Consider the following 27,666-nt stretch of genomic DNA (forward strand, 5'->3'; position numbering starts at 1 on the left):
GTCCAGAGTCTGTGATTCTGGTGTCTGTGATGATCAGAGATCCAGTCTGATCCAGCTTCAGTCTGTCTCTGAATCTCCCATCAGTACCATCAAATATTTTACTGGTGTTTCCATTAATGTTAGCTATAAGTTTCTTGTCAGTTCCGAATGTCCACCCAATCTCATCATCTGTCTGTATTTCAGTGACATTAATCTGTAGAGTGACAGAATCTCCCTCCTTCACTGACTTCACTGTGTCTGTATCACCAAACACACCTGATGAACAAACACAAACAGTATCTCAGTCACATATATTACAGTTAAGTTTAATAAAGATTTAACTCAAATTAGCCAAATGATTACAAACTTTGAAAAGTTAGAAAGAAACAGAAGAGTGAAAAATATAAGACTGGGTGCAAAAGACCCACCCTTGAATTCACACTTCTTCATATGTTTTACATTTTAACTTTTGGAATTGTGTTATGAGCTAGTTAATAGATCTGTGTAAATCTAATTTTTAATCTATAGATGATGAAACAGAAAATTTGTGTTCTACACATATAGTATCTTAATAGAAAAATATAAACATCTTCAAATGGGAATAACTGAGTGGACATACAGTGTTTCTGTTTGGTATCATATCTTAACTGGACAGTGTATATTTTATAGTTATATCTGGGATCAAAAGCAAGATCAAGTCTTCTGACTAGTTTAAACAGTGTTATATTGACCTGTATTAACTGCTACCGTAACAAACAAACTAAAAAACATGTATAACTTACCAACCAGATGAGAAAAGCACAGACAGAAAAGAACAAGTGTATTTTCTTTAATCATTTTCTTCCAGCAGCTCTGGAGTTTAAAAAGAGAATCTGAGAGCGTTGTGGTCTGTAGTAAAGTCATGCAGGAAAATCAGCATCTACTTCTGTCTCTGTGTCTCGGCTGAGTGAGCATGTGTGTAGCGGGTTGAAGGGTAGTCTAGTTTTGCAACAGTAACTTTTTTTTTTTTTCTTTGGGCTGTGACGTTGTTTTAATCTTGCTATATTAATATTAGAATTCACAAACAAACAAAAATCTCTTCTTCATGTGTGTATTGATTGATCCAGTTCTATTGTTGAGAGATTTCCTTTATCCCTGAATATAAAATAACGTTGTGTTGTCCTCCTAAATGAGTGGGCAACAGAGTGGGAACATCAGATCTTGTCCCAAATGGCACAGTTGATGTGGATTTGTGATCTCTTCTCAAGTTGAGTCATGCATGTTCAAAACATCCACATGACTTTGAATGTTTCATTGTTTGATTTTATGATCCTATCCACATTTCCGCCTGTCCCCAATGTTCATCTGTCTGTTGCTGTTTTTTACATTATCTGTTTTTTTTTTAAAGAGATCAAAATATATATCTTAAATATACAAGCTACTATGTCATATACATTTTTGATACATGTAGATTCTGAATATTTGAAAAAGCTTCACAAATTTTTCCCAGCATTGAAACGATATCAGCTGTGCTTAATTGAGTAAGCAGGTCAGAAACAGCTCCAAGTGGGCAGGGCAGCTCAAAGTAGGTGGAGCTACAGCTCTTGTGTAATCTGGGCATGTATTTTGATGAGTCATTAAAATTGGATAAACATATCTCTTCTGTAATTGGTTACAGTTTTTACCAACTCTGTTTGTTGTATAAAATCAAACACTTCTGAAATGTTACAATGTTAGAGATGGCTGTCCACAATTTTATTAGTTCATGCTTAGATTAAACTTCAACTCACTGTATTGCAGTATTTCAAAGTCACAAATTACTCGCCTGCAACTGAACCAAAATACTGCCGATAGATCTCTTCAAAATAGTCGCAAATGTGACCACATCACCCAGAGCTGGATTATCCATAGAGGTCTGCAGCCTCCCCATATAGGAGTATCCATAGTCGTGTTTCCACTATCGAGCTAAGACCGGGCGTGCTAGTGCGTGCCAGGGCCAGTCGCGTTTCCACAGTCACTTCCGGGGCTTGATCGTGCCTCGTCGGGGCTTCCTCGGGGCCAACGGCCAGGGTTTTTTGGCCCGACGAAAACCTTGGGCCAAAGCGGGCCAGCTGGGGCTAGAGGAGGAGTTATGAACAAAGGCGGAGTTTCTCCGTGTCTGGAGAGCGTCAGCGCGGATCATTTCAGAAAGATAACAGCTGTAACACCAGCAGATGTTTTAAAATAAGTTAAGCTCAAAACTCACTGTTACACTCTAAAAAACGCTGGGTTGTTTTTTCAACCCAAATACTGGGTTGAGGCCGTTGGATAGGACTTTGGGATGTTTTAACCCAAGTTTGGGTTGAAAATTGGTCTCCCTTTTAACCCAGCGGGGCTGGGTTGAGAACGCGGACGTGAAGGAGAGCACGCACGTCACGTCAAGGTCAGTGCGAGCAGCCGCCATTTTCTCAGCGTGAAAGAAGCGAGAAGCGAGTGAAAGACTATGATAAGTAAATATTCAAAATGTAAAGTTATTGTTTATTGTTTACCCGGTTTTATGAAAGGCGGAAGGTTTTATGAAAGGCGGAAACAAAGGAGCTTAATGTTATAAAAAATAATAAAATGGACGCGGTTTTCGACTCAGACACGGAGGTCTTAACGGCCTCATTTAACGTTACTGAACGGAAGAGGTACTTTTAATATAACGTCCGCGAATGTATTTTGTCATATTTACATAAGATTTTACATTATCTGTACTTTTTGAGGCGTTAACAGACAGTTATGGTCACGGTTACGCTCATATTAATTTGTCTTTTTTTTTCGCGGTTAAACTGAATATATGTTTGTCTGCTAAAGGTAACGGCATTGCGTAGTAAAGACTAGCATAATTATTTTGAGGCTGTTGAAGTGGTAATTGTTAAAAGTCTGTTTTACATGTAATATTTCAGACTTGTCAAGCTCGTGTCTTCATTGTCCTCGAGCCGAGGGTTAAAGAAACAGAAGCTGTTTGTGTGAGGAGGAGGAGGAGGAGGTGCTCTCCGCTTCTTCAGAAGAGAGGGACAGACAGGTTTAAGGAGAGTAAACTTCAGAATAACATCAAGTTATCTTTATTTTTACTAAGACTAAAATGTTGTTTTTTTGTAGATGTTGAAATCCAGAGACAAGATAAAATCATTCTTTTGAGACTGATGTGAGTTTTTTTTTAGTTTTTTTATTTAATGTTTCTCTTGTGTCCTGCCTGTTTACTTCACATTTTGATGCAACAACAGTGTGATTTATATGTTAATATTTTATTGAAACCATTGATGTCCCTCTTTGCAGAACTCAAACTAACTGGAGTTAAGGACACACAATTCTGCTTGTGTGAGGAGGTGGTTTTCTCAGCTTCTTCTGAAGAGAGGGAAAGATCGTTTAAGGCAAGTAAATTTCATAATTTCATGTTATCAGTTGTTGTTTTTACTAAGAGTAAAATAATGTTTGTTTTTTGTTTTTATATATAGTTAAAAGCCAGAGACATGGGAGATCATCATTCTTTTGAGATTTTATGTAAGTTATTTTTAGAAAATAAATGTTTCTGTTGTCTCCTGCCGGTTTAATTCACATTTTGATGCAACAACAGTGTGATTACGTGCTCATTTCATTAAAACCATTGATGTCTGTGTTTTTCATTGCAGAACTCAAACCAACTTTGGAGTTGTCTGATTTGGAGAGTCATCATTCTTGGTCTTCGCTCTTAAAGGTAAAGTTCACACAAAACATCATTTACTTGCCCTCATGTCATTCCAAACCTATAAGACTTGAATATATTGAAATTAATATATTTTTCATTTTCTCATAATTTTGTTAATACATTTATAGTTTAGATAATCAGGATTTTCAAGCCTCATAAATACAGAGTTATTGTAGAAGTAATTCATTCTGATATTTATATATGAATAAATCTTAAATTATATGATAGCAAACATGTATGTTCAAAATAAAATACTGGTCTCCCAGACCAGCAATGGATGACAAAAATTAAGAGAATATTAAATATATTTATTTGTGTTCCAAAAATGAGCAGAGTTTGTGTGGGTCTGGAACAACATGTGGAGAGTAAATTATGACCATTTTCATTATTTGGTGAACTAACCGTTCATCTACACCATCTACGTACATGAACATTTGTGAGGTATGTGAATGTCATGTCTGTTTTAATGTTTTAGTAAAGTAGCTTTCTGAAAGCAATATATTTATTCAAACAATATCACCTGCCCTCACACTAGTGCTGCCATTATAACCTTCTGGAGCGCTGTGGTGGACCGAGACATTAAACAACCTCACAAAGTGTTGAAACTTTAACACAGATTATTTACCTATCCTTACGGATGTGAATACACCTCTATCTGAAAATGGATAGTTTAATTAAATGTTTTCTTTTTTCAAATGTGTTTCTCTTAGGTCACTGATGAAGAACAGGCGGTGACTGTATGAATGCTGGTCAGAGAGGAGAATCTTCTTTCCCCTAAACTGATGCAGCAGTGGTTTTAAAGGAGGACGCTGCCCTGGGTGATGTAGAAGATGTCACATGCTGTGCTGATGGGGCTTCTTCATGACTACATCAGTTATGCTAAAGAGATCATGAAAATTGACATTGATGTAAGTGTATAAACTGTAAGTGTATAATTTGTAAAAACAATGTTAAATGCTTTTTCTGTGTTTAGTAGAAGAGTTTACACTCTGTCATTCATACACATGCTCAGGGGCGTCGCACCCGTGGACCCACACTTTTCCCGGTGAGAGGGTTCAACACCCACACGTTTTCTGCAGTTTTTCCGCAGTTTTGCACAAAGGCCTTACTACAGTCGCTCCTCTGTTTCTCTGGCCGCTCGGTGTCTGCGCTCGCCGCGGCTGCCTCCTCCCCCCTCCCTCTCATGACACCTGCTTTGAGTGTGACTGGCTGATGATTGGCTGTTCTGCCTTAAGTCACGCCTCTCTTGGGGTGTTATTGGTCAGCTCGTGCTGAGGAGGCGGGAACTTAGGCGGGAAGAGTTTGGGAAGATGTTCTGTTATCGTTTTGTTGACATGTCGAGTGTTTCGGTATTATATATTTCGTTTTTTAGACTAATGCTAATTGCTTTTATTGGGATATTGTTCAGCAGCTAGCTTAATTCGGTTATGTAACGTTGTGTGGCCATGCAATGTATAACATAACTGTGATGATGAAGCAGGGAATTGACGAGGAGGGGGACAAACTGTCATTGTTAAGCAGTGTATTTATGGGTTCATTGCCAGTGCAACTAATTTTGATATTTTGAGCATTGTTTGTTGATTAGCTGAATACTTTTGTGGATACTTACCTGTTGTGTTTGATTGTAATGTTACATGTTGAGGAGAAAAAGTGAGAAATGATGACATTGTTTGCGTACCTGTTGTAGAATTATGAAAGAAAAGTGTATATTATTTTAATGTTTAAAAACAGTAAATTGTTACATTTTTTTATACCACCAGAGAAAAAGCTTTGTGTGGGCGTGTTTTTCTCTCTCCCCTTTTCTGATTTTTTTTTTTTAAATGTTGGATAATTTTTTTTTCCAGATAAAAAGCTGCAAGCCGGAAATCCGGCACGGTGCCGGAGAACTTTAAGCCCTGCATTTTGTACCCCTCTATCATTGTATTCATCTTTTTTTTATTGTTTATAAACAAACCACATCCATCCCCCACACTTTTGAAAAGCTTGCTACGCCACTGCACATGCTCACATTCTTACACGCACACACACACACACACGTCTGTTAAATGTTATAATAATCAATGTTAATGTTGTGGTTTATTTGTGTACGGTCATGCTAGAATAGTTGGTAAAGAACCTAACTGTAAATTTATTGTATAATAGTGTTTTCGTATATTTTTATACAATATATACAATTGAACAAAGTCCAATTTGATCTTAAGTTATATTCATCAAATGTTCAATGCTTTATTTATGAACTCTGTAGCTGTTAATGCCATCCTTTTCTGCATTTCTTCTAACATGTTACTTTTTGACTTTTCTCTTGTTTTTAATAAATATTTTCCTTTTGATTATTATTTGTGTGTAAAAGTGATATTTAAAATGAACAAGCTTTGTAGGTTTAATGCCTAGCTCAATTTGGGTTCATTTTAACGTAGCAATGCATTGTTTCCCACATCCTTACACACCAATTGGTGGCGGCACTCTGCGAGTTTATTTTCTTCCAGGAGGAGGCGCTAAGAGCGGGAGAGGTAAGGGTTTCTCCGGTAACGGCTGCAGAGCGGCGCTGAGCTCACAAACACTGCCTTATCAAACATTACATGCTAAATGAATTTGAACATTTTCTAAATACAGTAGTTTTCCTTCTGAAATACAGTGATAAAAAAAACACCCACTCTGGTTTTTGAAACCCTGCAATGTAGTAATTTTAAACCATAAAAAAAGCAACCTAGCAGGCTGGGTTAAATATGATAACCCAACTGGTTGGGTTAAAATAACCCAGCGCTGGGTTCGTCCCTTTTTGACCCAGCGCTGGGTTGTCAAATAACCCAAATTGGGTTGTTTTCAACCCAGCAGTTTTTAGAGTGTAGTTAGCAGCAAGTGTTTGAAATAACTTGACGCGATGTGGATTATAATCATTAAACAAGGCAGAAATATTTATAAGCGATGTAAAAGACTATGCACGCTAAACATTAACGTTACCATATGTAGCGCCTGCCGCGGCGCAAGTGCAACCCTCCCTCTATTAGTAAATAACGGAAATGAGCGGAGAAGGAGTACACCGTTTCTAAATTTGGACCAGCGACCAGAAGATCAGATTCGCTCAAGAGACTGTGTCAGCAACAAGGGTAGAAGGAAATGACAACAACACTGGCTGCATTAGAAACAGGTAAAGTGTATTAAAGGGAATGCAATAATAAAAGGGGAAAAATATAATAATAATAAAAGTCAGAGTTTCAATACATCATCAAAATCAACAAACAAAATGATTAAATAAAAATAACAGAATATAGTAACCCAAAAAAAAGGGTAATAGAGAATAAAATAAATCAAAAGAATGAAATAAGTAAATGTATCCTCCTTATATTTAAATGTCTATTTTTTCTATTTATTTATTCTTCTATTTTATTAATTGTTTGTCTATTTATTTATTTTTTTACTTATTTAAACTCAACCTAATAAAGTCAAATGACCCTTATTCTGCTAATATAGAATATAGATATATAAAATATAGAATATATATTTCACCTATTTATTTGTGTTCTAATTGGCTTATTTAATATAGATAATAACTTTGAATTTGACTGTAAATACAATTCTTCCAAATTACTGGTTGAAATACCCTTTTCACTCTTGTTCTTCAGAAAAACAAAACAACAAAAATAAAAAAATAAAACCAAATAATTTTACAGTGGAATGAGTAAAAATAGAGAGAAGGAAAAAAAAACAATGGATCAACCTTGCTCACAATAACAGTCCCAATGTGGATTAGGGTTTTCACCAAACTTTAGCTCTAGTTCAGTGCTGCTTACACGAGATCCGTCTTCCGCAATTGAGTTCTGAGCAACACAGTTCAGTCAGAAAAAAAACTAAGGAACGTGTGCACAATCCTACCAATCTCTCAATTCACGTAGATCGATCCTTATTTGGGCATGGCTCGCCAGTTCCTGCTCACAGGCTCTTTTTAGTGCAATGCAGGAACAGTTCAAGTTCAAAGTCTTCTTCGACGATCGTCTGGTTCCAGAAAATGTGCTGCACCCGACTCAAAAGATGATTGAAGATAGAAGATAGCAGGAAGATAGATAGAAGGACAGAAAAAAAAAACCCAACCTTGCAAAAGACAAGGCCAAAAATACAATTAGACACTGCGTTCAAGATATACATCACCACAGCAGTTAATCTGCGAATAAACAACATTTGAACACATTTAACTCCATGCTCATTTAACATTAACACATTTAAATTTGCATAGACATGCTAAGAGCATGTTTCAAATGGCGCGCTTAGGCCTCATCTGCCCGTATCACATGTGCGTCACAATCAGCCATCTTTCATGGCCGAATACACGACAAAAACCCATCAAAATTACACTTGTAAACTGCTTGAAGCAACTTTTAAACCTGAACATTAGTTATTTAATGCATTTACCCGATATTCCTCCCGTTTAAACAGAGGATTAGCCTATATACATCTTATGTAAAATAATGCACATAATACAACAGCATTTGATGGTTAAAACCAATTTACAGAACATTTATACAAAGCAACCTCTATAATTGAGGATTTAATAATTTTACTCACCAAGAGAAATCTTATTTTCTAAATATGAAGGTTTCAGACACTCCAACCTCTGCGAGTTTCTCTCTCTTCTGGTAACAGTTTGCACCAGCATCAATAGTGATAAACGGCTGATGATGTTCAATTCACATCTCTTCCCTCAAAATCTGTTATTTTTCTTAACACAAATGCTGAATTATATATTCTAATTTTGTTTTCTTCTTTTTTTTCAGGACCGTGTCGCAGCTGCTGTTTCTCACTCTCGCATCGCGCGTTCTCTCTCGCACTCCCGCGCACAGCTCCGATCATAGGGCGGGGCTCACTCCTCGCTCTCCTCATTGGACCAATTTTAACTTTGTTTTATTTGAATAATAATAAAAAATATGTTTCTAAAATAGTTTTCTCTTTTTTTTTTAATGCATTTCCTATTTCAAAATGTTATGAAAATAAAGTGCGAGTATTATGGTATTTTTTCTTTAATATTTTACATTAACAGGGCTCTTAGTAACCTGGGTTACATCCTCCCCTCCTGAATTCATGCACGTCCCGCTGCATCCGCAAATTTTTGGGGTTGAGTTAAAACTACAGGCGCAGTATCAGCAGAAGCCACATTCGCCTCTAAAGAAGTGCTGAATGCGGCACTTAGACCTTGCAACAGAGATTGAATCACCACGGTAAGTGGATTTCCCAATTGGGGATACTCAAGTCTTTTTGCAGGCTGTCTTTCTCTTTGTGAACGCCTGGGAATCACTCCGTGCTCAAACTCAGTGTCATTCACTTGTTCACTCTGGTCACCTTCAGCATCCATAATTTCACTCGGAACTGGACTCTCTCTACTCCTGTTCTCCCCTTCACAATCTGCTTCCATTACTGTCTCCTGGGCAGGCAACTCATCCACCGACTTGGAACAGAGATCCAACCCTGTATCGATGGGACCTAACTCTAGCTCATCAGAAGACATTCCTACTTTTCCTGATTCAGGTAAACTTTCCTCTACAGGTTCCTCTAAGATCTCCCCTGATAACCTACAGGTAGGTACATTCTCTCCAACAGGTTCACCAAGAGGTAAGTCAATTTGGATGTTCTGGGGTCTTGGGCAAGGTAACGACTCAGGATTCACTAAAACTCGAGTTTCAAAATTCAGCCTATCACTAAACAGAGGACTAAGAAACTGATCATCCTCCGACCCAGAGTTCTCACACACAGACTCTGACTCTGGTAACTCATTATTTGCACAAGCTCTAGTCCTAGGCCTGCAAACTCTTTGCTTAGGCTGCCGCTCATGTTGATCAGGCTGCAAAAATCCACAGGGCAACAACAAATCACGATGTAACGTCCTGAGAGGACCACCCTGCCCCACCGGCCGGACAGTGTACACCGGTAATTCTCCTGCTCTTTTGACTACTACTTGGACACCTTGCTCCCACTTGTCAGCGAGCTTATGCTTCCCTCGCAACCTAACGTTTCGCACAAGAACTCTGTCACCCTCCTCTAAAGTAGAAGCAACTACGCGTTCATCAAACCTTCTTTTGTTACGCTCTGCTAATTTAACAGCATTTCTTCTAGCTATCTCGTAGCTCTCTCGTAAACGGTCTTTCAGGTCTTTCACGTACTGAGAGTGGGATTTCGCAGGAGATTCTATTGGCAAGCCGAAAGCCAAATCCACTGGCAAGCGAGGCAGCCGCCCAAACATGAGCTCATAAGGAGCATACCCAGTTGTATCATTGCGTGTACAATTGTATGCATGCACTAAGGGCTTTACAAACTCCTTCCACTTATACTTTTTCTCGTTCTCCAAAGTTCCCAGCATTTGGAGAAGCGTCCGGTTAAAACGTTCTACCGGGTTACCTCTAGGATGATAGGGCGTGGTACGAATCTTATGTATACCCGCAACATGACACAATTCCTTAATTGTGTGGGATTCAAAATCGGGACCTTGGTCACTATGTAGCTTCTCAGGAAACCCATAGTGTACCAAGAAATTTTCCCACAGACACTTTGCGACCGTGCGAGCTGTTTGGTTCTGAGTCGGTATCGCCACGGCGTACTTCGTGAAATGGTCGGTGATAACCAATATGTTCTTGGTATTGCTGTGGTCTGGCTCTAACGACAAAAAGTCCATACAGACCAACTCCAAAGGCCTACTGGTTTGAATATTGACCAGTGGAGCAGCTCTGTCTGGAGGCGTTTTTCTACGCATGCAGCGTTCACAGGTTTTGATCTTCTTTTCAACCGCTTGGGACATTTTGGGCCAGAAGAACCTGGACCTCACTAAGTCCAGGGTCCTCTCAATACCCAAGTGCCCCATGTCATCGTGGAGGCTGCGCAACACTATCTCCCTAAGCCTGGCTGGTAGCACTAACTGATAACGAAGAGCCCCTTGTTCTTGCTTCCTCCTATACAGCACCCCATTCCTAAGTTCAAGACGACTCCACTCCCTCAACCACAATACCATATCAGGTGGCTGACCTCTCAGGTTACCTGGCCTGGTCCCATTCTTCATCCATTCCATTACAACCTCAAGCTCTGGATCTTTCCCTTGCCATTCTGCTAACGTGGCCTCTGAGATGTTAGAGAGATCAGGAAGACCATGCTCAACCTCGTTTTGAAATTCATTCGGCAAAGCATCAACGCTATGACTGAGGGACTCGACCAACGTAACTGGAGAGTGTGCCAAGTCAGGGCTTCCGGGCAAACCAATCACCTGATGCCTCTCACAAATGGCATTCACCACATCCGCCATGAGAACCTCAGACCCAGTTTCAGGCTCTGCCAGGTGGTGGAGTGTAAACTGCTTGATCCTCTCTCTTTCTTTCTGAGAGACGAGATCATCCAAAGGCTCACCATGCGGACGCCGGGAAAGCCCGTCCGCGTCTTGGTTTTGACTCCCTGCCCTGTACTGGAGCTTAAAAGTGTACGTTGACAAACTAGACAACCAGCGGTAACTGGTAGCATCAAGCTTTGCAGAAGTCAAAACATACGTCAGGGGGTTACTGTCGGTTACAACAGTGAAATCTACACCATACAAATAGTCGCTGAATTTGCCTGTGACTGCCCACTTTAATGCCAAAAATTCAAGCTTATGTGCGGGGTATCTCGCTTCACTCTTTGTCAGTCCCCTACTGGCGAATGCTATTACCCGCATCTGCCCGTCCTGCTCCTGGTACAATGCTGCACCGAGCCCCGTAGTACTGGCATCGGTGTGAAGCATATACGGAAGCTTGGGGTCAGCAAAACCAAGGACAGGAGCGGATGTCAACTTAGAAATGATGTCATCAAAAGCGTTCTGACATGCAATGGTCCACCTATCACCGAACTGCTCTTTGGTATTTTTGATGAATGCATAATAGTGACAGCATTAGAGGGAGAGGGAGAGGACGCTGGCGCTGTCTGTTTGCCGCTTCTCCACTCGAGTTTTGAGTTTTAATTTGATTTTAATGATTTTATTTTAATGATTGTAACTAACTAGTACGATTCGTCAGAATTCAAACTGGGATTGTTGTATGGATCATTTCGATTTAGATGACTCCACTTGACTGGCAGCGGTTGGAAGCAAGTGCCTGAGGCAAACTTTGTATCGAACTAGCCACGGCTTTTCCTAGTTCTGCATGCATTTCTAGCGCTTACAGTTTTGTGGCGCCTACCAGGATACACTTTTCCAGACGTGGAGTCCGTGCGGCTGGTATAATGAACTACTCGGCCTCTCAACTGATGGAATATAACAACTATAACACTCCATCATGTATATCAGTCATTAAAGAACTTGGTCTCCTTAATCGGCCTCGTTACATCCACAGAAGCGTTCGGCGAAAACTTGTTTACATCCGGTCTGGTGACGCTATCCCCTCTGTCTGCTCAGCTGTTCGCCCTGTCGCATCTCTTCCACGTCATCAGAGCGCTGACACTCTGTGGGTTAGTAACACAGGAGACACTGCAACAGCGCCACACATGGAGATGGATAGAAAACGTGGAGTGGATCACAGCCTGCTTCGGCCAATACAGAGATTTACTACTTCATCCAATTTTAAAATTGAACTGTTTAATGCGCAATCGCTCACTAACAAATCCGGCTTTATACATGATCACATTCGTGACAAAAGTTTGGATATAATGTGCCTCACAGAAACCTGGCAGAAACCAGATGTTGTTTCTGTTTTAAATGAGACTTGCCCTCCTAGCTACTGTTATCTTCAAAAAGCTCGTAGCTCCGGCCGTGGTGGTGGCTTGGCTGTCATCTACCGCAGTCACTTGGATTTGTCCCTTTTGGACATCCCCGAGCTGTCCTTTTTTTTTTGAATGTCTGGCATTTAATTGTAAGCCTCCATTTCCTATGACAGTACTATTAATTTACCGGCCACCCAAATCAACCTTAAACTTCATTTCAGAGTTGTACAATTTTCTTTCAACTATTTGTGGAACCTCCTCCAATATAATAATACTTGGGGATTTTAACATTCATGTTAACAATCCTACTTGTCATCTTGCTATAGAATTTTTGCAATTACTGGACTGCTTAAATCTCAGACAATATGTTGATGTCCCCACTCACATCAAGGGGAATATTCTCAATTTGGTCATTACTGAGTCAGCCCTTTTAAGCGCACCATTTGTATATGATCTGGGTGTATCTGACCATAAGGTCGTCTCCATGGAGCTGTCCTTTCCGTCTTCCTACATGAAGCCTAAACGTGAAATACGTTTTAGAAATTTGAAAAAGATTAACACAGAAAACGTGACCTTAAGCCTTCAACATCTCCTTTCTTCAAATATTTCATCAGTCACTGAATCTGTGGAATTTTATAATCAGACATTGAGCCGCATTTTGGATTTCCATGCACCCGTCAAAGTTAGGACAATTACGTTTTCCCGTTCAGCTCCCTGGTTCACAAGTGACCTGCGAAAAATGAAGGCAGCTGGACGTGCCCTTGAACGGCGGTACAACTCTTCTGAACTAACTGTTCATAAGCTGGCCTATCGGGACCATCAAAAAGCCTATCTGAAGTCAATCAAAGAAGCACGGTCACAGTATTATTCAAATATTATTCAGAATAGTCCTGGCAATTCCAAACAATTGTTTGCCACTATAAATAATCTCCTTAAACCCCAAAGTGCTCCTCTTACAGGAGCTACAGAAGAAAAATGTAATGATTTTATGACCTTTTTTAGAACCAAAATTGCTAAAATTCGTTCCTCTTTTTCTGCTTCATCTCCCTCATCTTTTCCAACTGCCGATCAGCAGTCCGGTTTGAGGTTACTTTGCTGCTTCCCAGAAGTTACTCAACCAGAGGTTGAGGACATCATCAAGGGGATGAGATCCTCTACCTGTGCCCTTGATCCCTTCCCTACAGCTCTGGTGAAAGCAAATATTTCTGTTATCAGTCCTTTTATCACTATGATAATAAACCAATCAATTCAGTCTGGTCATGTACCTTGTGCTCTAAAAACGGCTATAATCAGACCACTACTCAAGAAACCTACCCTGGATCCTCAAACTCTTGCTAATTATAGGCCGATATCCAACTTACCATTCCTTTCAAAGGTTTTGGAAAAAGTAGTTGCCAGGCACCTTCACGATCACCTCAAGTACAACAACCTTTTTGAAAAGTTTCAGTCTGGATTTCGTTCCGCCCACAGCACAGAAACAGCCTTAGTGAGAGTGACAAATGACCTGCTAATGACAGCTGATGCGGGTTCACCATCACTCCTTGTCCTTTTGGACCTCTCTGCAGCTTTTGACACCGTTGACCACGGTATACTTCTTAAACGGCTGCACCACTCTATTGGTCTCAATAACACCGTCCTGCGCTGGTTTGAGTCATATCTCACAGATAGATCTGAATTTGTGGCCATGGGAAGCTCTAGGTCCCGTTTACACGCTGTTGATTGCGGGGTTCCACAGGGCTCAGTTCTTGGACCTATTTTGTTCATTCTTTATATGTTACCCCTCGGTAAAGTCATCAGTCGTTTGGGAATTTCATTCCATTGTTACGCTGATGATACACAATTATACATCAAAACTGACACTCATTCATCAACTTCATCAACAATTTTATCAACAGTCACTGCCTGTTTGGAGGAAATAAGGGCATGGATGACTCATAATTTTCTCCAGCTGAATAGTTCAAAGACAGAAGCTATCCTCATTGGTTTCCCTCATCAGATCAGATCATCTTCCATAACCTGCATTACATTCTCTGGCCAGGATATTCCCCTATCATCATTAGTCACCAATCTTGGTGTCAAGTTTGATCTTCATTTAACCTTTGAGGCGCACATTAAACATCTTTGTAAAACATCTTTTCTCCACCTCAGGAATATAGCCAGACTCCGCCCCACACTTACCCTACATGATGCTGAGAAACTCATTCACGCCTTTGTCTCCTCAAGATTGGACTATTGTAACGCTCTTCTCATCGGGATTCCTAGCAAGAGCATCCAGAAACTCCAGCACATACAAAACAGTGCCGCTCGGATCCTGAGGAGAGTGCGTAAATATGAACACATCACACCAATTCTTCGATCTTTGCATTGGCTTCCCATTTCTGCCCGGATTGAGTATAAAGTCTCCCTTCTCACACATCAGTGCATCCATGGCAATGCCCCCAGTTACCTTCAAGAACTCCTAACTCCACAGACTTCAGTACGTTCCCTCCGCTCCACAAATACCTACCGGCTCCGTCCCCCTAAGACTAAGTCCCGTACAATTGGGGACAGAGCCTTCTGTGCCGCGGCCCCTCGGCTCTGGAATGCTCTTCCTGAACACTTGAGGGCTCCACAAAAGACAAATGGTTTTAAAAAGGACTTAAAAACGTATCTTTTTAAAAAGTTTTTCAATGTTTAAAACTTTTTAGATTTATTTTTTTTATTTTTATTTTAAATTTTTTTTTTTTTTTTTTTTTTTTTTCTGCTTTTATTGTAGCACTTTGAGATTTTCTTTAAAATGTAAAGTGCTTTATAAATAAAATGTATTATTAAGTACTCACCCCCTTCTCGTTTCCCACTGCGGCCCCTACGAAGTGGAGGGTACCCCTCAGTGAGTCCCGTGAGAGGTTTGACTATCTTCGAGTAGTCACACACAAACCTTCTGTAGTACCCTGCAAATCCTAAGAACGCTCTCAGTTCTTTCAAATTTGCGGGCCTCGGCCAAGTCTTAAGAGCTTCAATCTTAGCCGGGTCAGTCTTTACCCCATCTCTCGAGACAACATGCCCTAAATACTTGACTGATGTCTGAAAGAAACGACATTTTTCTGGCGACAACTTCAACCCGAATTCTTTAAGCCGATTTAGGACTTGTACTAACCGCGACTCGTGTTCTTCCAAGGTCTCTGAAAACACTATTAGGTCGTCAATAAAGACCAGTACCTGTTTCCGGTGAAGATCACCCATGCACCGCTCCATTAATCTTTGGAACGTACTTGGTGCATTCGTGATTCCCTGGGGCATTCTATTGAATTCCCAGAATCCAAGAGGGCATACGAAAGCAGTCTTGCACTTATCAGCCTCATCCATCTCAATCTGGTAAAATCCAGACTTTAAATCAAGCACAGAGAACCACTTTGAGCCTGTAAGTACAGAAAATACTTCTTCCAGATTGGGCAGAGCGTATGCGTCTTTGATCGTCTGGGAATTTAACTTCCGAAAGTCGATACAGAGCCGTACCGAGCCATCTTTCTTTCGGACTACCACTATGGGTGAAGAAAAGGGGGACTCAGACTCACGAATAACTCCAGCAGTCATTAGTTCCTGAAGATGCTTTCGAACAGCATCAATGTCCTGTGGGTGAATCGGACGTGCCCTATGCTTGAAGGGTGTCTCATCAGTTAGTCTGATTTGATGTTTCACTTGACCTGTACGGCCATAATCAAGATCATGTAAAGAAAAGACCTCAGGCATGGAATTTAACAGGTTTGTTATCCTCCAGTTTGAAGACAAGGGAGAGTCTCCAAAATCAAAGGTAAGATTGGCATGGGTAGGTGCTGGTGACTCAATCTTGCTTGAATTCTGAGCTGGTTTCTCTACAACCCTCTGTATAGCATGGATCTCGGCCAAGACGGCTTTAGGGGGGATAGTTAAGTCTGTCTGAGTACTATTCTTAAGCAGAACTGACAGCTGAGAGGAGCGTTTAGAAGGCAATGTGTGCACACAGCTCGCAACCATGAGGCCGCTTGGAAATGGAGCTGATGGTGGCTCAAGAATTACCCACTTCTCCATACAGGGTTCCCGAAGCTGGACATATCCATTCAGAACTATTGTGCTCCCGGCAGGCACAACTTCATGGAGATTGCCTACCAGCTTCACTTGTCCTAATGCTCCACTGCTAGTTTGCTTCCACCTTGCCTCAAGGACTTTAAGCACGGCCTGATATCCGTGGAGACTCGAACAAGGGTTACTCTCACTTTCCTTAATGCAATGGCTGTAAAGCACATCCAGGGAGTTGGTCCCAACAAGAACTTGCGACAGACTCTTTAGATCTGGAACTATTAAAGCTAACGTGGGGACCTCGACTTCAACACCAATGAACTCTCTAGGAAACTTTAAATTCAGTTCAGTGTACCCCAAGTATGGGACAACTTGCCCATTGGCTCCCTCCACTTCCAACAAATTTTCTAATGACTTCAGCGGGTAATCAGACAAATGTGCCTCATAGAATGACTGGGGAACTGTAGTGACCTGAGACCCTGTGTCTAGGAGACAATCTACTTCCTTTCCATCAATAATGATCTGCGCAGTGCACTTAACCCCTACTAACCCCTTCGGCAGGCTTTTTGGCGGTGGCTTATGATGACTGTTCATAACAGGCTCTTGCCTGTAACATTTAGGGCGGATACTTTTACAACTCGCCTCTGTATGCCCTGCTACAGAGACTTCTCTTAGTTTAAAGGCGAAGGGGAATGATCATGCAGCGAGTCCCAATGAGCCTGCTGCTCCCTCAACTTACGCCTCTTTTCCTCAACCCTTGCAGGGTTCGCAGCTTTATCACAAGCAACGGCTAAATGCCCATCTTCGCCGCATCTGAAACAATATCCAGGGCGAGGCCGATTGGTCATTGGTTGGAACCTTCTGGCACTTCTACCAATGTCGGTCTCAAACGAATTCTGAGGCGGGAAAACTCGAGGACTAGCATTCTCACGGGAGTAGTCTCTATAACTCTTTTGAGTAATATTCTGAGCCTGCAGTTCAGCAACTTGTTGTCGCAGCTTAACGATTTCAGAGTCATCTGAATTTTCGCGCCTTACTTCTTGGGCCATGGATGCTTTAAGAGTGGTTACCTGAGTGCGCAAATCTTCCACTACCCTCCTCAAAGTGCTCAGCTCCATCTTCTCAGAAGACCCACTCGGCTGCTTATGGCCGGTTGTTTGACCTAAATTAGCAACTTGAGCCTGGACCTCTGCAAGTTGTTTCTTTATGAGGTCCGTCTCAGAAGCACCAGAATTTGGTGTTTCATGGGAATAAGCTGATACTTGCTGAGTGGCAGCTCGTGGTCTCGGGTAGGTATTAGGAGCTTTTGACAGCCCAAGATAATTTCTCATCCGCTCTTCCTTGGAGGCATGCTTACCCTTCTCTGTTCGGATTAATACAACCAACTCAGCAAATGTGGGTGGGTGAACTTCCTTCCTTCCTAACTGAAGGCTGGCTATGAGACCATTGTCCCAACACCCTCTCATGAACTGTTTCAAGAGGCAACGATCGTGATCTCTCTCCGCAATGCCTCCCCTCCTAATCGTTGTACTCAAAATAACTTGTAACCGATGCAAAAAATCTGATGACTTTTCTCCCTGATTCTGTAAGGTGCCCATGAACTTGGCTAACAGTTCATCACCATCCTCCACAGAACCGTAGACTGACTCCAGCAGCTCAAGATATACTGCTGGCAAAGCTGGAGGTCGCACGTGCTTCACCACGTCTGCGGCTGGAGGCAACAAGCTATCTAAGATCCTCCGCGCTCTATGTAAGTCTGAAACCGACGGGTCACTTAACAGGAGATCTACACTTGCTCGCCAAGTATCAAAATCGGGCTCGTTCGGAGGGCGTGGGCTCCTCCCTGAGAAAACCCTAAGTCGAACTGAGGCCTGTTGTGCCATTGCGGCATCAGCAGTCTTCACTATGTGCTCTACTACCATTCTTTGAATAGCCGGTGGGTCAGCAATGCTCGCAGGAAAAGTAGGGTTAGTAGTCACGGTAACACAATCAACATTTTCTGGATTTGGGAAGGCCATAGGGGTCTCCCGTCTCTTGGTTGGGTCTTTTGATTCTGGGGTTCGCATTTCTAATGTTTCAGCAGAGGTAGACAAGGGCATCGGAGAACAACACACAGGTTCTGGAACGATTGCTTCCACACTCTGAGAATCAAAGCTTGCATTCTGTGCTCTTACTGGAGTACGGTTAGCGGAGTGGGCTTCCTGAAGCTTTTCCAACTCCCCCTGAAGCACATCTAAGAAAGGTTTCCCACTTCCCCTAGCAAGGGCCTTCAACGTTTCAAGATATTCTTCAGTGACCGTACCACTAGCTGTCTGCTTACAGACGCTAGCCAGAGCTCGTACTTGGAATGTAACACTCGGGTTTGAGAGACTTCCCAGGGTTAAGGGTAACAATGGTGTTAAGTTCAACATGGAAGTGCTGTGAGCATATTCCACAATACCATGGTGATGGAACTCAGAAGTTTGGTCATCGATTATCAAATTACGTCTAATTGACCCATACTTTTGCAAGAACGTCTCTAGCTCGCTATCTGTCTCAGTTAACGTGAGGCCTTTGACTATGACTGCACTTTCCACATTCACGTTTTCTCTCTCTATGATTTCCATTATCGCAAAGTAAAGTCAGCACTTTTTTTCGTAATAAATGTTCTCGTTTTCTGCCTTCCCTACTATTGTCCTTGTTGCTAAGCAACAGTCTCCTGGCTGGCTCGCCAACTTTCTGTAGCGCCTGCCGCGGCGCAAGTGCAACCCTCCCTCTCAATTAGTAAATAACGGAAATGAGCGGAGAAGGAGTACACCGTTTCTAAATTTGGACCAGCGACCAGAAGATCAGATTCGCTCAAGAGACTGTGTCAGCAACAAGGGTAGAAGGAAATGACAACAACACTGGCTGCATTAGAAACAGGTAAAGTGTATTAAAGGGAATGCAATAATAAAAGGGGAAAAATATAATAATAATAAAAGTCAGAGTTTCAATACATCATCAAAATCAACAAACAAAATGATTAAATAAAAATAACAGAATATAGTAACCCAAAAAAAGGGTAATAGAGAATAAAATAAATCAAAAGAATGAAATAAGTAAATGTATCCTCCTTATATTTAAATGTCTATTTTTTCTCTTTATTTATTCTTCTATTTTATTAATTGTTTGTCTATTTATTTTTTTACTTATTTAAACTCAACCTAATAAAGTCAAATGACCCTTATTCTGCTAATATAGAATATAGATATATAAAATATAGAATATATATTTCACCTATTTATTTGTGTTCTAATTGGCTTATTTAATATAGATAATAACTTTGAATTTGACTGTAAATACAATTCTTCCAAATTACTGGTTGAAATACCCTTTTCACTCTTGTTCTTCAGAAAAACAAAACAACAAAAATAAAAAAATAAAACCAAATAATTTTACAGTGGAATGAGTAAAAATAGAGAGAAGGAAAAAAAAACAATGGATCAACCTTGCTCACAATAACAGTCCCAATGTGGATTAGGGTTTTCACCAAACTTTAGCTCTAGTTCAGTGCTGCTTACACGAGATCCGTCTTCCGCAATTGAGTTCTGAGCAACACAGTTCAGTCAGAAAAAAAACGAAGGAACGTGTGCACAATCCTACCAATCTCTCAATTCACGTAGATCGATCCTTATTTGGGCATGGCTCGCCAGTTCCTGCTCACAGGCTCTTTTTAGTGCAATGCAGGAACAGTTCAAGTTCAAAGTCTTCTTTGACGATCGTCTGGTTCCAGAAAATGTGCTGCACCCGACTCAAAAGATGATTGAAGATAGAAGATAGCAGGAAGATAGATAGAAGGACAGAAAAAAAAAACCCAACCTTGCAAAAGACAAGGCCAAAAATACAATTAGACACTGCGTTCAAGATATACATCACCACAGCAGTTAATCTGCGAATAAACAACATTTGAACACATTTAACTCCATGCTCATTTAACATTAACACATTTAAATTTGCATAGACATGCTAAGAGCATGTTTCAAATGGCGCGCTTAGGCCTCATCTGCCCGTATCACATGTGCGTCACAATCAGCCATCTTTCATGGCCGAATACACGACAAAAACCCATCAAAATTACACTTGTAAACTGCTTGAAGCAACTTTTAAACCTGAACATTAGTTATTTAATGCATTTACCCGATATTCCTCCCGTTTAAACAGAGGATTAGCCTATATACATCTTATGTAAAATAATGCACATAATACAACAGCATTTGATGGTTAAAACCAATTTACAGAACATTTATACAAAGCAACCTCTATAATTGAGGATTTAATAATTTTACTCACCAAGAGAAATCTTATTTTTTAAATATGAAGGTTTCAGACACTCCAACCTCTGCGAGTTTCTCTCTCTTCTGGTAACAGTTTGCACCAGCATCAATAGTGATAAACGGCTGATGATGTTCAATTCACATCTCTTCCCTCAAAATCTGTTATTTTTCTTAACACAAATGCTGAATTATATATTCTAATTTTGTTTTCTTCTTTTTTTTTCAGGACCGTGTCGCAGCTGCTGTTTCTCACTCTCGCATCGCGCGTTCTCTCTCGCACTCCCGCGCACAGCTCCGATCATAGGGCGGGGCTCACTCCTCGCTCTCCTCATTGGACCAATTTTAACTTTGTTTTATTTGAATAATAATAAAAAATATGTTTCTAAAATAGTTTTCTCTTTTTTTTTTTATGCATTTCCTATTTCAAAATGTTATGAAAATAAAGTGCGAGTATTATGGTATTTTTTTCTTTAATATTTTACATTAACAGTAGGGGCCCAGATAGCACAGGTACGTCGCGGAGACGTCTATGAAAGATCGTGGCATCTGGTGGACATCGCATTCGATCGAATGTTTTTAGCTGTTAATGAGCCGTCTCCTTTACCTCTATACGACGTCTATACGATGAATCTTCAACATTTCAAATTACGTGCTGCCACGCAGCGCCGATCGGAGCAAGCACTACCATGTCACACAGACGCGACCGTTGTTGCAAAGAGCTATGCCAGAAATATAAAGATGAATATTTTTTTCTGACGGGGATTTGTCAATTCGCCCGCATCCAGTGTGTGTAGGCGATATCAGTGATTATCTTATTGCGTTGCATCGCTCCGCTCGCGTCCAACTAGACACATGCATTTATAATAAAATACAAATACAACCATAACTATAAACACACATTAAACACAAACATTACAAGCTTGATAATTTGAGTAACACTTTAATTTATACAATATCTGTGTGAAGGTCAAAGGTTTGTGTGGTTCTTTGATTCCATTCAATACATTGAAATCAAAGCCATTTTCATATTCTTATTTTCTTCCAAATAATGATGCTCATAATTTCCAATGAGAAAGTAAAAGGTGACAAAAGCATAGAAAACCCTTGATGTTTAACTGAATGAGGAAGAAGCCTTCGGATGAAAACCCTATACAAATGTTAATTTGATTCATATTGCCTCATAGAATTAATGATACTGACAAAAGTCTCATACTTGATTATGACAGTTAATACTCCACTTTATTTTCTAGTGAAAAAAAATAAACTGAGCCTGTAATAAACTTTAAAACAATCTTTAAATAATAAAACATTAAGGACACACTTTAATCTATTAACTGCTGAAAGCATCGAGGTGGGGGGGGGGGGCAGACTTTATTCACAACATAACAGAGTACATAATAACTGTCTCAAAAAAAATAATAGAAAGATCTCTATTAGAATAATCCATAACATTTGCAATGGACAAGGTGTAGACCGTGAACTGGTTATGGACTGCAGTTAATGAAACTGTTGCAAGATGGATGTGGGAATGATGGAGGGCTATAGGTAGATCTGTGCTAAGGATGTTGTCCTAGGGTGTCTGGTGGAGAAAAGAAGAGGAATAAAATGTTAGAGCATTTTATAAGGAAATAATGTTACTGAAAACTTACTGTGTAAACAATAATACAATACTGGGCAGTGAACATCATGTACAATGCACACAATACTGTCAACGACCTCTGTACTAGATACTACACAGCTGTGCCACTGAAATCAGATTCATGAACATGATTGTCACAATATTTATTTGAATAATTTTTTTGGGTGAACCATCCCTTTAAGGTCCATGTTTGATAGAGATAATTGCTCATTGAGCAGTATTGCTGTGAAAGCTGACAGTAATGAATAAAACTGAACAAAGTTCTGACTACCATACAATCAAACAGCACAGAGCAACAAACCCAAAGATGAACTGTGTATGTGTGCCCAAACTGTGGGCCCCTACATCCTTCCCGATTTTGTCCTCCAAACAATGTGAAAACTGAAGTCAAAGAAAACAAATATAGTGAATGTATTTATGTAAGTTGTGCTACACATTAGCCAAAAAAAAGGGTTAAAATACAAACATGACATTGTAAAACAAAAAAACTCTTTACTTGCCATTTTAAAGCATAAAACATCCTAAAAACAAAACACCCATTAAATGTTAACTGTTATGGGGAACATGTATTCACGTTAATATGCCCGTATATTCTGAAAATAGTAAATTTAACATAGCAATTGTTTTACGTGTAGTAACTGTAGTAATTACATGTATACTCCTTTACATTTAATGCTCTCATAAATTTAACATAGAATATTAAACCTACATTTAAAATAAATATTTTAGTACAACGTAAATTGTAGTCAGAATCATTGCACTCCTATTCTCTTCAATTATTTCCACAATTAGACAAGGACCCTACCATCAAATGTAAGTTGTGCTCTGGAGAAACATGACTCAGGTCCACACACATCTGTCAAAGCATCTGTCAGAGCAAACTGCAAATAATATTTCTTTACTGAAGCATTTTCTCCGCTACTTTCAAGTTTTGTACTCTGTATGTGACCCAAATAATCCTATCTACTCCTAGTTATAAAAGATGCTGCTGGTTCAGATTTAACAGAAGACTTTTAATTGTATGGATGTCGCCATCTTTGATAATACTTTACTATACTACTTTCCTTTAATTAGAGCAGTGGTTCTCAGTTCCAGTCCCCGTGCCCACCAGCTCTACATATTTTTGTTAGTCTCTCTTTTTGATTCAGATAATCAGCTCGTTAGAAGAGAGCTCTGTGCATAACCTGTGTTCCCATTGACATGGTCCCTACAAAGTGTTCATTGCTCCCTACTCCCTTAGCAGGGGATATCTGTTGAAGTTTAACTCACTTCAAGAACATTCATTCATGGATTTGTGCTGCACAACATATTCACACACAGACAAGTGTGACTTCATATACCTCTGTAAATAAATACAATTTAAATACTGCTTGACTTTAGTTACTTGTTCATATAGTTACTTTTTCACACAGACAGCAATCGAAACACTATTGTAAGCAGTTGTGTGCAGAGAACATTGAGACTCACATCTGTAAGTAGATGCGGAAAATAAAAATAAAGAAAATAAAATGTGGCATTTTATCAAATTAATCTAGAACATTTATTTAATTAAGATAATTGGTTGCAGCCTAAAAATTACCCATTCAAATATAGACAACAGTGTGCTAAACAACTGTTTACATATAGGAAGTGGTTTGGTGGTGAACAGTGGGAGAAAGATCCTCACCCAAAGTTTGGCCTGTAATATCCACAGCTGGTGCACCCAGAGGTTCTGGTGAGCTGGCTGCAGAATGAAGGAGATCCGCTCAAAATCTGCTTTACAACATTAAATCTTGGTTATATGAGGTAATTCTTCTTGAGTGGTCCAATGGTACTCAATGGAAGTTTGTTGACACCCCCAAGTTGTTTTGGTATACAAAAATACAGTCAACATTGTTGAAACAACAACAAAAATATATACCTGAAAGAGGAGTTTGTGGGAGAAGAGACAACTAGATCTGTATAGATTAGATCATGGTGGTCTCCATAAATAGACCGGTTGCAAAAGACTGGATGATGGAAGGACTACAGCCAAACATCAGGACAGAAGTCTGCATGAGTCGGGTAAGCAGAATAGATTGCACTGTAAATAAACATCATTAAAACAAATGGTAAAGTCACTAAATTAAATCCCTATAAATCAAAGCAATTTTGAACTAACTATATGACATTATCACACACACACACAGGTTTTTTGTCTCTTTGTTTATATTTATGCGTGTTATGAGAAATCTGGCAATCAGAGATGCAGGCGCTAGTTTTTATTTTTAAATTACCCCTTCAATGTCTTCATTAAGAAATGTTAAAGAAAATGTCACTTTTATAGCAAAAGGCAATAAATATCATTATTATTATGATTATTCTCTATATTGCACAAGGCTGAGCGAAAAACTTTCTGCATAATGTGCACATGCATGTCTTTAGGTCACAAGGTTTGGAATTTTATGGATTTATAGTATTGCATACATTTACATTTCTAACAATTATAGAACATAAAATAATATTCTTTGTTTTTTTGTTTTTGTTTTTTTTGCTATGCGTTTAACGTGACGTGTATCGCAGTTGATTTGGGATCAAATTTGTTTGTTGCTAACTGAACATGCACATGAACATATGGTCGGTTAAAACTGTTTAAAATTAGTTCACTATTAAAAACCTTTCAACAATCTCACCAATGACAAACATACTATCATAAATCTATACATTTCCACCTTTCATACTTTACCTCTCAACCATCACTCTACCACATCTTGCCCTGAGGACTTCTTCATCCCTTGGCTCATTGGCGACTCGCGGGCGTACATCGCCACCTATGGGGTTGCCGAATTTATAATAATAAAAAAGGAACTCTCAGTCTGGGAGGAAAAGAAAGAAGTAAAACAAAACAAAAAATTATATGGCTTATATTTTTGGTAACACCATTGCTTTGAATATAATAGGAAAACACTATTATTATTATTATTATGTTTAATGCAAAGTTAACGCTGTGTGTCATTATATCATTGTACATAAAAAAATTATAAAAAAATGAAAAATAATTATTTTTCTTAAAACTTAAAATTCTTACTCGCGTGGCAAGCCCGCGAAACCGGGCAGCGGGCCTATATAAGCAGGGGTCTGTCCCCACCGCGCGCACAGCCTGACTCCACTTTGAGTGACATCCCCAGCAGTGCGTTTTCCTGAGGTAAATTACTTTTTACTTAACCTATTTAGTTAAATGACGTTTTAAAAGTATGGACCGACAACAAAAGTAAATTACATTTAAAACTATGAAGAAAGAAAGTAATACATTGTAATTATAATAACAATCCGTCTGAGGGAACAGTTCGTTTTTCTGAGGGTTATACTACTAAAATAAATAGCAGACGTTTTCACTCATGAAACCAGTTAAATTGTAGTAAAAATTGGACTTATAGACATTTTTCTTTTCCGTTAAATGTATCACATTTCACGAAGACGATTTTCCGTCGTTTAATATATAGTTACAGGCCGCTCAGCAGCGCCGTTGAAAACCGAAATGCCGTTACATCCGTGTGACGTCATTGCTGATAGAGCCAATCCGCTCCGTTTGAGAGACGCTCTTTCATTTTAGAGTTATGTCATGTTAACATTACTTTAAAAGAGACCAATCATACAATTATTCTTAATAATATCTTCATTATTCACAATTGTATGGAAAGTAGTGCGTTGTCAGGTTTAACCGCGAGCGCGTAAACCCTTTCTCTAACACACGCTGGCGCGTGCACTTAGAGAGAGAGCGAGAGAGAGACAGACAGAGAGAGAGAGAGAGAGATAAAACTCATAAGCCTTGACACCTTTATAGAAATCGGTGATTCTCAAGAATCAAAATGCATTTTTACTTTGGCTTATTTGTTAGTGGGCTGTATAAGGTCTCATCAGAAACATTGCTCTGCATTCTTCTTATCATGCTTTATCAAATAATATTATACATATCCATCAGAGACTATAAACTTCGGGATTTAATAGACTACAGTGAAATTAATTATCTTCTCTCTCTTTTTCAGTGTCGATTGCCATCTTATTGTTGTAAGTGGAGTCAACGCCATTTCTTTTTTGCCAGATTTATCACAACATGTTTAATCAATAATCACTGATGAAAGTGAAAACATAATGTGTACAGACATATCTCACTCGTATGCGTTGTTCTTTTTCTCTCTTTTCTTGTTTGTCTACAGTAGCTACATACACCACAACGGCTCTTTTAAGAGCCACATCTTGAGAACGTCTTTGACTTTGTAAGTATATATTTTAAATGACCACTCAGTATTTGGGTTTAGATCAATTACAACAAAATCATACAGCATGTTAGTAATGTCTTAATGAAGACATTAAAGGAATACATAAAGGAATACAAATAAAAAAAATTATTAAATGCATGTATGAATGAAATGGAAACAAAACTAGCATCGTGCATCTGATTTGCCAGATTCATCATAACATCCTAATTAATCAATAACCACTGATGAAAGTGAAAACATTTTAATGTGTACAGACATATCTCACTCGTATGCGTTCTTCTTTTTTGTCTACAGCAGCTACATACACCACAACGGCTCTTTTAAGAGCCACATCTTGAGAACATCTTTGACTTTGTAAGTATATATTTTAAATGACCACTCAGTATTTGGGTTTAGATCAATTACAACATCATGCAGCATGTTAGTAATGTCTTAATGAAGACATTAAAGAGATTCTTACATACATAAATACTAGCATCCTGCTAGTCTCTGATCTCTGATTTGCCAGTTTCATCATAACAATTGATTTTTGATACCAGGAATTCACATTTTTAAAGGGATAGTTCACCCAAAAATTTTAAATCTGTCATTAATTAATTACTCAACCTCCATGTCATTTCTATTTTCGAAACACAAATTAAGATTTTTCGATGAAACTCTCCAAAATGGCAGAAGACGTAACTCGGGAAGAATAGCAGTTGAAATAAATTGTTATTTCTGTTATCTTTGTGCTCAAAAAGTATTCTCGTACCTTCATAAAACTGAAGTTGAGCCACTGATGTCACATGGTCTGTTTTATTGATGTCCTTACTACGTTTCTGGACCTGGGAACATTACAGTTGCATTGAAGTTGATATCAGGAATTGCCCATGCAACTAGTGAAAATAGAATTACTGGTATTCTAAATAATATTTTAACTAAGAAGAGGTATGCTAATGAGTTAATGAATATTAAGGAGATCTGCTTTTCCCATAATCTTCTTTTTAGAGTCAATTTAGGCAAAAGATGGAGAAAGAACATTCATGGACAGAAACGGCCCCTCCTTTATTTTTTTAGTCAATAAAACAATTATATTATGGCTAGAATTTTTTT

The 27,666-nt window shown here is 39.3% G+C and overlaps 1 long non-coding RNA gene across 3 annotated transcripts; it reads right to left on the reverse strand.

Moving 5' to 3' along the window:
* Window positions 1-21,264: 21,264 nt before the first annotated feature.
* Window positions 21,265-25,160, reverse strand: LOC113039311 (uncharacterized). Of its 3 annotated transcripts, none has more exons than XR_003274946.1 (4): window positions 25,041-25,160; window positions 24,237-24,398; window positions 24,003-24,088; window positions 21,267-22,276 (listed from the first exon to the last, which is right to left on the reverse strand). It is a non-coding gene; the product is annotated as an uncharacterized LOC113039311 (long non-coding RNA). The 3 variants fall into 3 exon arrangements; XR_003274947.1 differs by having other exon boundaries at window positions 24,237-24,366; window positions 25,041-25,084; XR_003274945.1 differs by lacking the exon at window positions 25,041-25,160 and having other exon boundaries at window positions 21,265-22,276; window positions 24,237-24,485.
* Window positions 25,161-27,666: the final 2,506 nt, after the last annotated feature.

This window comes from Carassius auratus, chromosome 22 (genome assembly GCF_003368295.1).
Source record: "Carassius auratus strain Wakin chromosome 22, ASM336829v1, whole genome shotgun sequence".
Classification (NCBI taxonomy): Eukaryota; Metazoa; Chordata; class Actinopteri; order Cypriniformes; family Cyprinidae; genus Carassius; species Carassius auratus.